The 14979-nt window shown below is 39.1% G+C and overlaps 1 long non-coding RNA gene across 4 annotated transcripts in view; it reads right to left on the bottom strand.

The window, feature by feature from the left end:
• The window catches only part of LOC138065723 (uncharacterized), a 43840-nt gene extending 29208 nt beyond the window's left edge, over window positions 1-14632 (bottom strand). For all 4 annotated transcript variants that reach the window (XR_011138821.1, XR_011138823.1, XR_011138824.1 and 1 more), the window contains exon 1: window positions 14447-14632. This is a non-coding gene — a long non-coding RNA (uncharacterized lncRNA). The remainder of the gene's footprint in view (window positions 1-14446) is intronic.
• Between the last annotated feature and the right edge of the window lie 347 nt (window positions 14633-14979).

Below are 14979 nucleotides of genomic sequence, written 5' to 3'. Positions count from 1 at the left end.
ATAAAATGTTATGTAGGAGAAGGAATAGCGAAATGAAGAGAAATACCCTGTCTTTTTTAAAAAATAAATTACCAGGTAGGACAACTTGAAATTTAAGTAAATAGGGCTCCGAGCTTTAAAACAGAAAGGTAACGGTTTGTTATAATTTGTCTTAATATTTTAATCACTAATTTAGATTTAGTCAGTGATTAAAATATTAATATATTAATATCACTGGAGAAGCTTTAAACTGCATTTTCTAATAACAATCAGAGACTGCAGCTCACAGTTTCTTTTTGAGTTTTTGAATGCCTGGAATGGTTCAGAAAGCCTCACTTAATGAAATCATATAGCTCAGAAGAATTTCAGTTTTTATGATAGTAAGGCTTTAGACCTTAGGACTCCAGACAGAGAAGCTTGTACTGCAAATACAAGAAAATATAACAAAATGCTTAAATATAGGGAAGTCACCCAAATTTACTATCTTTCCTTTCTTTTAATGTTGTGATTGTGATGCTTACCGCTTGATTTAGAGAAAGGGGTGACTTACTAAGACTGAAAGGGTGAATGATTAAATTTTCAACAGCAAAGACTTTCTTAGAACTTGATGAACTAAGTCATGCTTTTTTTACTGTGCTTTGCAGAGTATTTTTATTAAAATTAGGATGATTTATGAACAGTGGCCAAAGCTAGAAAAAGTATAATATAGAAAAATCAGAATTTCCCATATTACTTCTTCTTCTTCTTCTCTGGTATTTATGTCTTTAATTGTGAAGCTACCTTTTTCTTTGTCAGACAATCTCTGACTTATATTGGAAGCACTTGGGAGCAGCCTATGCCTGTTCCATTGAGATTGCATTAGGCTATTGATGACAGTTAGACCAGAATGCATTTTTAAACTGAAATTCAGCATATGTCAGAACAGAAACTGAACTCTTTTCGGTGTTTGGATAGATTATCAAGATGATATTTTATCAGCATTAAGGGTATTATAAAAGTATTTATATTGCAGCAATATAGATTCTAAGTCATTAAACACAAAAGATACGTTATATTGATTTCTTCCAATCCCTCAGAAATTCCATTCAATAATATTTTTGTCCTGTGATCCTAAAACAAAATAAGTTGTGAAGAGATAAGGTAACTGCAGTTTTAATTGCCCTTTTTGAAAGGGGAATTATTCTGCAAAGCCTTTTACCAATTCATTATCTGAATGCTCCCAAAGCAGAGGCCTATACCAAAATACTAACACATCCTGACAACATGTTGTCTTCTTCACCTTATTAGAGAAGAGCTGGGCAGATGTGGTTTAGATACCCCTTCGCCACGCCTCATTCTTACACACTGTCTACATTTCATCATCCTTTTTTCTCTGCTCGTAAATATTCCAATAATAGAGCTGTAGCAAGATGTTTAGGAGGGCACTGGTTTGCTTATTTTTCTCTCCACCTTATTCGTCATCTGCCAACAGTTGCTATTCCAGAAACCAGATCTTGTCTCCATGGTTTCAGCAGAGTTGGATGTTGGTGGGACTTGGGAGCTAGGATCCACTGGGTACATTTCCACCGCAATATACCATAAATCCCCATTTCACTTCTGGTCCTGGTGTCCTCAGTGTCCATGGTACCTAATGCTGTTTTGTTCTTGGCTTCTCTTTTGGAGTCACCCAACGAGCTCTCTGCAGAGCAAAACCCCAGTGCAGTTCCAGGGACAGTAATCAAGGCCCTGTAAGGAGGAGATTGCTCCAGGTTTCGGTCACTATGGCTTATGCTCTCCTCATACACTATTCCACAGAGCTTTGCATCCTCCAACCCCCCATTTAGTACTAGCCAGCTAGGGAACACATATTTTGAGGTTGCTGCTGTAAAAACACTGCTTTGGTGGACTTCAGCACGGACTTTACACTATTTCAGACACTTTGAAAATAAACTAACAACTGAAAAAAATAATAGTGGAGTTTTATGACTGCAGGGCACTGCATGGGAACAATGTTTTTAGTGATGGGAAAGAGGCACACAACCATGTTACTATACTCTCTCACCTCCTTCGCTCCCTCCCACTACAGAAAAAAAAAGAAAGAATGGGACGGCTGCACTTGAGCTGGCTGTTGGGACAAGCAAAACCCAAGTTGTGCTTAGGTTTTGTTTGGGACAGTGGTAGCTGGCATTGTCCAGGACCATATCAGGTATCTTGTTAAAAAATGGTATGGCCTCACTCCCAGTGCTCCAGGTCATGCCTGAACCCTTTTGATTTTGTAGCCCTGGAAGAGGTGAAAGTGCCCCAGGCTCAATGTCTGCGCAGTGCGGGCACAGCCTATCTGTTCTGGATGCAGACAGCTCTAAGCTCTGTGAAAGCAGACACTTTGCACCAGACACTTTGCACCACTTAGCAAGGACTGCAGGAACTACCCTCAGGTCAAGGTATCTAGCAGTGCGCACGTACTCAAATCCTCTTGCATTTACATTTGCATCCTTACTACCTTATCCTTGTTATGGCATTGTCCTGGAAGGGGATGGGGGAAATATGAAGATATATCAAGATGGGGTTGTAGCAAGAATGACCCTGGGTATGCCCCATATGTTTAGCTCAAAGTGACAGGGTCTATGGAAGGACTTAATGACAGCAATCATTTTGACTCGAGCAGCAAACCTCTGTGTAGGCTGTTAAAAGAAAGAATTACATCGTCCCTCCTCTTGGGGGATGGCAGAGTGACTCATAACAGCCTTGATATTGCTCAGCCCGAGATCGAGGAGTGGGAAGGGAAGATCCCTCGCAAATACCAAGTTTACAAATAACAGTGAATTACTGATTCCAATACTTGTTGTAGTGAACTCGGAGAACGTCGCTCTTTCTGTGTGTACAGTCCTGTTCATCATCCTGCAAACCTCGTAAGGGCCCGTGTGAGTTCTCGGGAGGATGCCATCCTCTTAAGTTAGAGGCTCTTAATCCACTCCATGGTAGCTTGCCTGTCCCCTAAGCACCTATCTTTAAGTACCTGAATTTAGACCATATAAATAGTCTGTCTCCCGTCCCCAAGTTACACAAAGGAAAGGCACTATCAGATTGAAAGAGTTAGTCATTTTCAATAAAAAGAGAGTTCTAAGGAATTTCAGAAAAATATTATTACTGTTTTACAGGTGAGTAAACAGAAACCTAGAAAGATTTAAATGAACAGCTCAGTCACTGGCTTAGATAGGAAAGGAACTTAATTTTTCTAATGTGAGCAGGCTGTCTCTCCCTGTCACGCCACTTCTGCTAGTAAAGCTATCAGAGAACCACTCTTCCTTCCTCTCTCATGCTCTGCATGTCCTTTGAAATGACAATGCCTCCTCTTGATATAGACATCAGTGAAATAACTCTGTCTAAACATTTCTGTAGGCATCTTTGTAAAATAAGGTGGACCACTTAACTTTGCACGTGCGGATCTTGACGTCTTATGCACACCTATAAATATTCCAGGCCTTGGAGGGACCAATTAAAAAGGAATTTCCCAAATGTGGGTTTTAACACAAAATTGGATAAGCAGCAGCCAAGCTTCAGATTTCCTTTCGTTGGCTCTTTGTCTGCTACATCTGCATGCAAAGTTATTTTATGAGCTAAGAGGAACGAACCAAAGGCCGGACAAAGATCATAGCCGGAAGCTAATCTGCACGTTTTAAAAGCCTTTGATAATTGGACTATCTTATACAATAGGGGCGATTCTGACCTGAATGAAGACAGGGAATCCCACACCTTACTCCTTGCTCTCTGCGAGAGAAGCACCTGTGGTGTGCTGCAATGCCGATGATGGGAGATGGACTGGGGGAGGACATTCACCCCTCTCAGGGTGTCTCTACATCTGGGAGCTCCTGGGGCTAGAAAATGTGCACGCAGAGGACAAAAGTCCATCTTTTATCTCAGTGAAATTAGCAAAGTAACTAGTCAGAGCTGCTCGTGTGCTGGCTTCCTTGCAAGGAAGTGGATGGCCGAGGTAAAATAGTATAAATTTTCTTTCCTTGTGTGCCCAGACTGCTGGGGCTTTGGGAGCAGTGGCGTTTGTACAGAGCCTGCCTTGCCAGGTGGGCTTGTGAGAGTTGTCCTCCTGCCTCAGTTCCCCCTTCTGTACAGCAGCATTTTCTAGCTCTCTTCTCCATCCTGCTATGAATACCGTAGAGAGATAAAGAGCAAAGGAAACAAAGATGAACTGATGGGCTTCCTCCCTCTCTGTCGCAAAAGGCTAAGGTTAATTTACCGGTAGGAGCTGTCACAGCTTTCACGACATATATAAAGCTTTAATCCCATGTAATCACCATTACCAAACTGGTCTATTCAATGGGATAAAATGTCTTCCCTTTGCCCACTAAATGGGAAATTAGTTGATTAGAAGCATTTATGGAACCAAAAAAGCTTTTTTGCACGCTGCCTACAGATGACCTTTTATAAATCCCACCAAATCCCAGCTTGCCTTTCATCATGTTGCTAATAGTTTGATCTGTGGCCTGCTAATGAGGTACATATTGCTTCACCTTCAGTAAAGGTATTAGGGTGTCTACTCCATTCTGCAGCACCACGGAGACTGCAGTTGTTTGTGCCAGGAGGAAAAGGAATTTCCAGGGCATAAGTCATCATTTAGAGTTACTAACAAAAGGATTTATTATGTTGATCTGCTTCAAACGGTGGTATACACGATGCCTAGAGCATGCCAGAGTGCAACTACCTACCACATTATGTCCTAATGAATCACCACTCGCTGGAGGAGCTGCAGAACATCAACGTTCAGTCGAGCATTTCTCCCCCACACACCAAATTGACAAATAAGGCCATAATGGCTTTGCACTTTTATCAGGTAAAACTGATCTCAGGAAGATGAGTACATAGAAACTGCGTCAAGAATTATGTGGGGTGGTGGGGGGTGGGAATCCACCTTTTGAAAAAAAAAAAAAGAAAAAGAAAAGAAAAAGTACTGGTGCAGCAAAAGAGCTCTAATGCAAAGTAAGTGCTAACCCCTAACCCTGCAGGCTCCAGGGGTCTGCGTCTGTGCCCTGCAAGTCAATGGGATCTTTAACCATGACTTCGGGGCTTGCAGAGTCAAGCCCTACTGCTGTGTGTGTTTCTGAAGAAACTGTGAAAAGAACTGCCCTTCCGAGGTTTGTGGAGATGAGCCTGACTAAAGGCTATTGAATTTTGCTTGTCCACACTTGCCCTCTGTGTAATTTATTATAATTGAAGGCCAAAGGCTCTCTCTTCTAAAACAAGCAGTTAAGAAATAATTCCCCTTTTACTGAACTAGGGTCCTGTGAGGTTTAATTAAGCAATAGCTAGAGTACATTGCGAGTTCTCCGAATGGCGGGAGAGACAAATTATTATTTATTTACTCTTACTCATCTCATTTTATTTGTATTTTCATGCTTAAAGGCCTGGCTGTGGCTTTATTTTGTTCTGATTTTGCTTTCAGCAAAGGTGCGGGAAATTTTCTTATTGACTCCAGTTGGAAGCAGGATCATTTAGTATTTATTTGTCCACGGTTAATAGCTAGCATAATCTCTGAGATGCTATGGCCCTCTCTTGTTTTGTTTTGGCAGAGAAAAAGAAGAAAGATTCTAATACACCAGTTATTTCTGTTTGATGACTGAAGAAATATCGGCATTTTTAAACATTGCTTTACTTTCAGATTCTCACTGTCGCTTTTTAGAGAGAACTCTTCCCCTGGAAAAACCTTCTTTCTCCTTCACGAAGGTAGTTCGCTTTATCTTGGAAGAGAGCTGGTCTTTCAATATAATGAGACAAGTTTCTCTCTCTTCTCTCTACTCCTTCATCCTCTTGCTCCCTCTCTCCCCCTAACCCACAAAGCTCTGTGTTGAGGAGTAGGTTTCAAACAGGTCTTCTGTTTGGTCCTTTTCATAGATTGCAGTATTTCTTTTTCACTCCATTTATTTATCCTTCCAACTAATGGACCTTAAGGTACATGGACTTTTCACCTTATTGTTAAATAGTTTATCACTTTCGATGGCTTATGAAGGAGAAGGCCAATGGCATCCCAAGCAGTGTATTTTAGGACCCTGTCAGCATCTCAAAAGAAAGGTCTTCTAAGAAAGGAGAGCAGCCGTAGAGGTAATTTCTAACGTTCTACTTTTAAAGCAAAGCATGGGCCAGATTCTGCTTCCACTGAACTCTGTGGCACATCTCTCAAAGCTTTTGCTAAGAGGAAGCTTGGGCCAGGGGATGACGAAGACAGTGATTATGCAGCACATTATGTTAAAGAAAAATTAAATCAAATGCAGTTGCTTTTATATAATTCAAAGACAGAACTAAGTGTTTTCTTAAATTATTTTTGGTTCCTTTTCCTCTCTCCCTTTCCACACACTATCCACACACTTGCCTACAAAGAAAAGCTTCAAAGAACATAAGCAAATCCAACCCTTTTATTTTAGTTTTTCTTTTTTTTTCCTATATTTGAAAAAAAATATATTCTACTTGACTCTGTAGCAAAGAAGACAGTCAAAGAAATCCTGCTTTTTAGTTCCTTCTCTAACGCATTTGTGGTGTTAGGAACTAAAAAATATCTTGATGGGGGACAAGGTGATGTGTACCTTTGGAAAGCATCACTGTCCATTGTGATCAGATGCAGCTGAACTAAGTTAAATCCGCTCAGTAAGACTCGCTTTGGAACAAGAATCTACATGCTACTGACTACTGGAACTTAACACGGCCAAAAGGTGGATCAGAAACCTTGGTGGGTTTGACAGAACATACATAAAACATGAATTCAAAATTCAAATGTTGATACTAAGTGGAAAAGTCACTGTATGAAGAGGAAAGGAGCTTTAAAATGCAATTAGATGCTTTGCAAATTGCAGAATATTGTATCTCCTAAGAGAAGAAAATCTTTAACTGAAAATATTTGACTTATTATTGAGTCATTAATGTGACTCTACAGTTAAGGACACTTTCTTCTTGCTGCTGAAGTGCTGATTCAGCAAACCTCTTAAGCCTGCATGAAACCTGAGCATGCTTGTGGTTCCACCGAGTTCATCTGGGGCCCAGTCACATGAATAAAGTGAGCTACATGGGCGTCTCTGAATCAGGGCCCTATGACAATGACAAAACTTCCAGTTGGCAAGCAATTACAAGATGTACCATCAAGCAATTTCCACTGGAAGCTGAATATTTGCTTTGTTTTACTAAATCGGTCGATGCTATTTGCTTCTGTAATTGAATATGTGGACTTTTTTTAGTAGATTCTTGATAACTGGTGTTTCTGAATATACTACTGATGCTGTAATTACAATAACTTTTAAGCTTTGCATACGTCTTTGCCTTACTTTACATCATTCAAGAAAAAGAAACAGCAACCACACAAGCAATTTCCCCAGAGATCTGGGAGGAAGAAAAATGTCTGTGTTGTAACTAACTGCTTTATTTTTAATTACTTGTGAGATGTTTCATGCAGAGCTGAAAGCATCTGAACTTATGACTAAGCAGATAATTTTATCCATATTGAGATTCAAAATTTAGCACGTGTTTTTAAGAATATAATTATTTTACTTTGTTCTAACATAGGAGAGGAGGTGAGAGAAGAAAGAACTGCCAGAATAAAGCACAATTAAAAAAAAAAAAAAGAGAGAGGGAGATAGACAGAGACAGAATGAGAAACAACTTTTCTATAGAACAGTTGGGGAAATCACACAACTTGCATGCATTTATTTTTCACATAAAATAGTTTGTCCTAGAGCAGATATTCATAAAAGCCTCTCAATTCAACCAGCTGACAGATCAGATCTGTTCTTGATGTCGGTCACAGAGTTACAGGGCTTCTTGCTCTGTGCTGCTATAGTGATTCTTATTTTGTTTATCTTTGTGCTCACATAGTATATCAGTATAAATTTACACTTGTGTATGCATATTCTATACATACAGCCTATCTTTATTATGCAGATGACAGCAGTGGTAAGCTTGCTGCAGAGGGCATCTCCTTCATATTTCAGAGGAATGCTAGGCAAGGAGACCTGTTTCTAAAGCCCACAATATTAAAATAAAAAAGAAGAAATTTTCTTCGCAGTGCAGTGGGAAAGAACAGTAAAAATATGAGAACAATAAATGCAAAACCTTTTTTATGAGATCTGGGAAAGGAAAAACTTGGCTTTTAAAACATTTAGAGCAACCTCAGTGCTCAGAAATGGAGTTACTGGGGCTGATTCACCACTGCCCAGTGCTCTGTATAGTCAGAGAGCAAAGTGGGTGGAAATCACTACCATCCTCCATCCCAGCAGAGGCACGTTCTACTCCCACCTTGCTTGGTGCGAATGAGTGCAAAGAACAACGCAATGGAAACATATAGACCGTAGTTTTGTGCAGAACGACAGATGATCTTTTTCTTACGTGTTTCCACAGTTTTTTTCTAATTGATGCTATTGCTGTTATTATTGGATTAAAACTGAGACATTCATATTTCTTGTATGTTCATGTTTCTGTTTTCTACCGCAAGCATATTAAGCAAGCATATTAAGCAAGTTCCATAATCAGTGAAAGGACTGAAGTCTGTTTTCCAATGGATTCACTGAAGTTCAATAAGATATGTCCTGCAGTGCGGATTTCACAGAGGTTGCACATCCAGTAACCCCTACATCTTCCATGAACTCTCTAGCATCAAGTTGTATACCTCAGCCTTTCCTCAGTCCAGACTAATTTGGGCTTTCTCATTACTTTGGTGCCTCTTTTTTAAAGAACTCACAGGGACTCCATATCTTTGAATCTTCTGCTCTTCTGTTGAACTTGGTTGAAACTGATCAACAGGTTCCAAAAAAAAAAAAAGGTACTGGGGGGATGGACAGTGGACAGACAAGCAATCACACAGTGTGATTGTGTGAGCTTCGCTCCTTGAGAAAACTGTATTTTACATTCTTTTTGCACATAAAACACTTTTTGAACTACTATTATCCCCAAAGGTAAGGATTCATCTAGTTTGGTCCTAGCTGTTTATTAGTGAGGCATTAGTTGGAACTAGTCATCTAGGATGAATGGATATGTTCATGGAGAGAAGCTGGTATTACCACCCAGAGGCGAACGATCCACTCCTAAGATATGCATCTTAAGTAGACAGCATGAATTGTCTTTCTGAATAGTTCTCTCCTTCTCCACTGCCTACAGAGGAAACTCTTGAAAGTCTTGTTTACACTAGACTTCTAACCCTTAGATGATTAAGGTTGGGTGGGGTTTACCCTGCTCTTAGAGAATATCATGGGAAATCATTGCCAGTCACTATTCTATATCTTCTGGGTAATAGATAGGAATAAAGAGCATGGATTCTTCGGGCTGATTTTTCAAGAGTCCAATGGTGCCTTCATCTCCCATTAATGTGAACTGTGGTGCTTGATGTCCCTGAAAATCAAATCCAATAGCATCTTTTAGATCCCTATTGCAAGCCAAACTCCTTGCTCAGTTAAATGACTTGTTAATGTCAATGAAGACTTTAACTTAAACCCTAATGGGACAGTACAGCTCCAGTAATCAGAGAAAACAAATTGCCCTAAATCAAACTGTCTGCTACCAGCTACTGAGTTTGTTCGTTCAGTCTGTGACTATGCATAAGCGCAAGATGTGTCATTAAACATCTGAAATGGATCACACTTTCTCTGCAATCTTGCTTGTGAGGTCTTGATACCTGTGACACTGGAAAAGTCAGGACAAGATTAGGAAATAGCTCTCGTGGAACAGATGCAACAGAAACCAACATAGAGCTCCCTAGGCCTAGAGGCCGAGGAGATTCGACCAAATGCTCACCACGTGGAGTTCATAAATACAATGGGACAGTCAGTCAGACTTGGTTGGAGTTACTTTTTTGCTTTCTTTTCCCTCTGAAGCAAACCAGCAGATCAGCTACATACCAAATGTGTCTGTAAGAAACTATTGTAGCCAGAGAAGAAGAGTCTTGTGATGCCTAGTGCTTTCGGAGGGCTTGGTGCTAATCCCAGCACATAGAGTGTCTGCCCACTCCTAACGAAGCGTACCTGGCTTTGAACTGGACTCGCCAAAGTACGAATCAAATAATGTCCCAAATTTTTCTAAAGGTGTTGCAAACAATGCACAATCAAGTCCTAGACAATCAAAAACCAAGGGATTGCAAACTATGGTGCTTAACAGAACGTTTGGTTTTGATCGCACGTACAAATGCAAAAAGAGAGCTGGAAAACTGGCCTGTACTACTATTTGTGGCATTTTTTTCATTCAAAAAAAATCTCATTAATAAAGAAATAAGGGAAGAATTTCAATTTGTGAACAATACCACATAGAAAAAAGCTGTCTGGAGAAAAAATTTAGAAGCTGTGCTACTGTAAATCATTGCAACATAAGACTTACTTCTACTTAGATACTATATCCCCAAATGCATTTGAAATTCTTCAACAAGTGAGAGGAATATAAAATTAAGGGTGTGAGATACTGCAGTCAAACTGCTCCTTAACATCTCTATCAAGGCAGTAAATTTCAACTTGGCGCATTAAAAATGCAAACGAAACCTTTAACTCCTAAGATCAATTGCAAGCATAGGCAGATTCCAGGTTTAGGAAGAGCATTCTGTCTTGTCAAGCTCACCTTATCATTAAGGAAGAATAAACAGCATAATTATTCTCACCTTTTTGTTTGTTTTCTAATTGGGTCATTTATTACTTTCAGGAAATTCAAATCAACATCAGATTTATAGCGCAAGGCTCCTGAAATATTGGTTTGGTTATAGAAATGTCAAAGTTGGCAGGTAAGCTGTCTTGTTGCCTCAGGAGTCTTTTGCATTAGGAGAAATTATGGAAAAGGCCTTTAGAATTGAGTAAGTTTAACAATTTTTTTCTGTGTTATGCATGGCAAAAACTCTGTTCTTTCACCGATATTTAAACTCCATCTGTCAGCCTCTGGTTTTCAACACTGGTGTTTTTGAATCAAATGTACAAAAGATGTAACTGCAACTGTTCTCTTTTGCAGAATGTATTTAATTTCTCGAATGGCTACAACACCTTTCTGGATGACTAGTAACACAGGTCTTCTGGTTAGTTACCGAAAAGCAAACCACAGATGATGCTGAAATGGATCCTCTGAACTGCTCGTGAATTTTCATGTACTCAAAGTGTACATTAGCTATCACTGAATCAAAGTTGTGCTCTCTGCTTTTCAGCCATTTGTGTTTCTGCAGTTCTTTTTACCAGAAATGCCAAACTAGCCCCTAAAAACTAATTGCCTCAAGTATGCACATTAGAAAACTTGGTCTGACTGTCTGCCTTTATGATCTTAAGGAAGTTAACTGCCAGATTCACGACCTCCACTTGTGAGCCAAATTCGTTCCGTACTAACGTGCAGTATCTCTTCAACCATGCCTGTACTGCCTTTGTGCTTTTTTGTGAATATTAACAGATCTGTTTTAACATGTTCAGAAAAAAATCTTGGACAGTGACAAATTTGGCATTTGATCTAAGTCTCATTGAAGTCACTGGAAAAGAGAGTTTGAAACCAGCCACCTTCCTAATAACCTGCCAAAACGTAGAGCAAAATTCTGCCGCAACTTATGGCATTACTACTCATAAGAAACTCCCATTAGCAGTAATTATGACGGTGCATGGAAGTGGGTTTCCATTTAATTAGTATGCTTTATCTGTACCGTAGACAGGAAGAAGCTGCCATCAAGGGGGCGATTCAGTGCACGCAAGTACATTGAGCTAGTCACCCTGCATACCCTTTAAAACCAATAAGGGGAGAAGGATGCTTTTAAGACATGGTTCATCTGACTTCATGTCAATGTTTACTTTCGAAAAACAGGATTGACCTTGTAGGAGTGCCTATTTATCTTGACTGGCCGTAATGGGACACTAATTTGGAAATACATATCCACACGAGGGATGAGTACATTTGGCTGGGGATACTCCCGTGAGATCTCAAATTTTCCCTAAAGCAAAGTAATGTTGAATAGTGGGAGCCTAGAGGAATTAGAGAGATGGGGGGAAAAAGAAAAACAAAAGAAAGAGATATTTTTCTCTTTTTGTGATGAGTGTTGCATTGGAATTGGTAATAAGAATAAATCAAGGAGCTCAGAACTTTTTCTTTCCCATCCTTTCTTCATGCACATATATATATATGTCATATTTAAAGAATCTGAAGTTTTACAAGACGACAGACAGAGGAATCAAAAGAGAAGGTAACACAGTTTGTGTATATGCTTCGCCTTAGAACTTTTATTGCAATTAAAAATTTTAAAATGATGAATAAAAATAGAATATAAATCCTTAAATATAAAGATACATTCATCAAGTTTTACTATTTTCTCTTTTCTAAAAACAAGTTCTAATATAATCTGACAAGGGATCCATTTTATAAAATCTTTTCAGCAAAAAACATTCAAACTCAGCATTTCCTATAGGAAAAAGAAAATATAAAATAAAAAGGCTTTACTTTTCCTTTGAATTTAGGAAAAACCTTTAGGTGTTCCTAGACAATTCTCGCAGAACACAGAAAACTTTCAAAAGTGAGCTTATACTGAAGATATTGTGCGTGAAAATATTTTCTGCCAGGTAATAGGAAAATATTTATCAGGCAAAATATCTTCTCAGTCTGAGCTACAGAGAACAATTTGTAACTAGAAAATTGAACTTTATTAGGCATTAGGAATGGAAATATTTTCAATGATGTGCTCCATTTTTCACAAACCCCAAAACTATAGAAAAAAGAAGCAGGAGAAACTGCATTAAAAAACAAGCAAAAGACTATACTGTTCAACCACAGTGCGCTCCAGAGAAAAGTGAAATGAAAAATGGAGAGTTTGTCATGCATCTACACAGGTAGTGCAGGAAGATATGACGGTCGGAGAAATCATATACAAAAACATGGGATAGCTTCCCCACAGTCAGAGCTTTCAGGTGCTGGGATAGGATGCTGCAATATTCTCGGTAAGTATACAAAGGCTTTTTAAACATAGTATTAAAACAGAACTATCCCAGAGTGTCTGGACAGTATTGCAAGAAAGGGAGAAATTGTTTCTAAAGTCCTGGACCTTTGTCGCTGCAAACACAAATGCATACAACAGTAACATATATAAACAAACTGTCCTCTCTTTAAATAACAAGATTCATATGCTATGTAGTTATTTGTTCTAATAGTTTGGTTGATCAAGGCCTGAGTTTTTAGTCCCGATCAGGAAACAGCATCTAGAGTATATTCCAGTGCTGATGAGCTTCATTAGGGCTTTATGTCCCATTTAGATCCATAATAAAAATCTCCCTGACTTCAAAGAGAATGAGATTTAACTCTGTGCTTTAGCTGGGCTTTTGTTCAATTACTTGTCTAAAAGCACAAGCAAGAACCCTGAGCGCAGGTGGGACATGCTGCTGTGTAATTATTAAAGCCAGAGATTAGTAGTCATATCACCTTGATTTTAATCCTCATTTTTCCTGATTCACAGTAACCCTAGGCAAAACTTATTCATATTCCTTTATTCACCTGCAAAACAACAGGCTGCAATAATTCTAAGCTGCCTCTGGGTTGCTGTCCGGTCATTTTTTTTTTTTTTAGTTGTAATAAATACTTTAAAAATGCTTTGAGATTTTAACTGAAAAGTACAATAGCACCAAGTACTGTCACTATAATGACCTGCAGAGCTTTGTCTAGCGACTGGACAAGCCCTTGATCACAAAGAAAGCACGTTGGCATAATATCATCTCTGACTTAGTGTGAGCTGGTACCGTCCACCGGTGCCTGCTCCTGAAACCAATTTATGCCACGTGAGGATATGGCCCAAATCCTTTTATTCCAGGAAATATGAGCTAGCAGTGAATATTTAATAGCCCCAGTGACCATCCTGTTTATTTAACAGCGGAGTACAGCTGAGCGTGAAGCTTAGCATGGCCGAGCTGCAGAGCCCCGGTGGCAGGTCTCACCGCGCAGGTAGGACCGCTCTTTCCCCCTCCGCCCAGCGGAGAACAGCAGGGTGCAGACACGGACTTTTCTGCAGAGCCGCCGTGATCACTTCGCCCTTTTAAACTCTAAAAACAACTAAGTACAGCACAAAACCGGCGACAAGAGTTGTGGCCTGCGTCTGGCAACCACGCTCTTTCCCTATGCAAATCAAACCACGCACAGCGCGAGGGCCCTTCTGGTCCACTTTATGACAGGAAGGGAAAACCCACTTTTTACCGACACTGGTTGGAAAAAAATGAAATATTCAAATTTCATCCAACAAAAACAAAAATCGGCAATGTTTTTCACAGAATTTCTTTTTGCCCTTTTCAAAGTATTCCTTTAAATAGATATTTCCTTTTTCTGCACATCTTTTCCTGTGTAATGCTTCTTTTCTTCACTATCTTTTTCCATACACATCTTTTGCTCTAAGCACAGAGAAGGCATTTATTAAACAAACTAGTATTGCGCTTAATTACCTTAAGGTCTGCTCTTTCACCTTATTACAAGCTAAGTTAAACATAATATTAAAGCATTTTCTTAGTATCTTTGAACTTACCTTCATTTTTCTTTTTCCCTCCACTAATGGGAAATGCTGTTACTCATTCACAGTCCATCTGGCTAATAGAAACTAGCTTCTGACAATTAAAGTGCTAGCATGTAAATTCTTGTATGACATGCCCCTATCTGAAGATTAATTTGTGCTATTCAAGACTGGTGAGATGCATTATTATCTGCAAACTTATCACCTCTCTTACCGAAGTTTCAGCTCAATCTGATCTTTGTTAAGACTTAATGAAAACAAATGCAGTTCTAAGAACTGTGGAAAAAAAGGTGCAAATTACAATACATTTTGTTTAAACCCTCTTTAGAGATACTGTCTGTGGGTGTTACTACAGTTATGAATCGCTTTATAACCAAACTTGAAAAAAATAAAACAAATTTAAAAAGGGAAAAGTCATATGTTCTTAGAAAACTATTAGTCTATCAACATGTTCCCACCTTAGTAACAAGGGAAAGGAAAAAACGAAGCTTCAAAGGATTTGAAACTGTAAAATGATGAATAAGGAACTTAAAATCAAGCACATGACC

The sequence above is a fragment of the Struthio camelus genome, chromosome 1 (assembly GCF_040807025.1).
Source record: "Struthio camelus isolate bStrCam1 chromosome 1, bStrCam1.hap1, whole genome shotgun sequence".
Taxonomy (NCBI): domain Eukaryota; kingdom Metazoa; phylum Chordata; class Aves; order Struthioniformes; family Struthionidae; genus Struthio; species Struthio camelus.
Note: the sequence above shows the minus strand (reverse complement) of the source record. Positions and strands in the feature narration are given on the sequence as shown.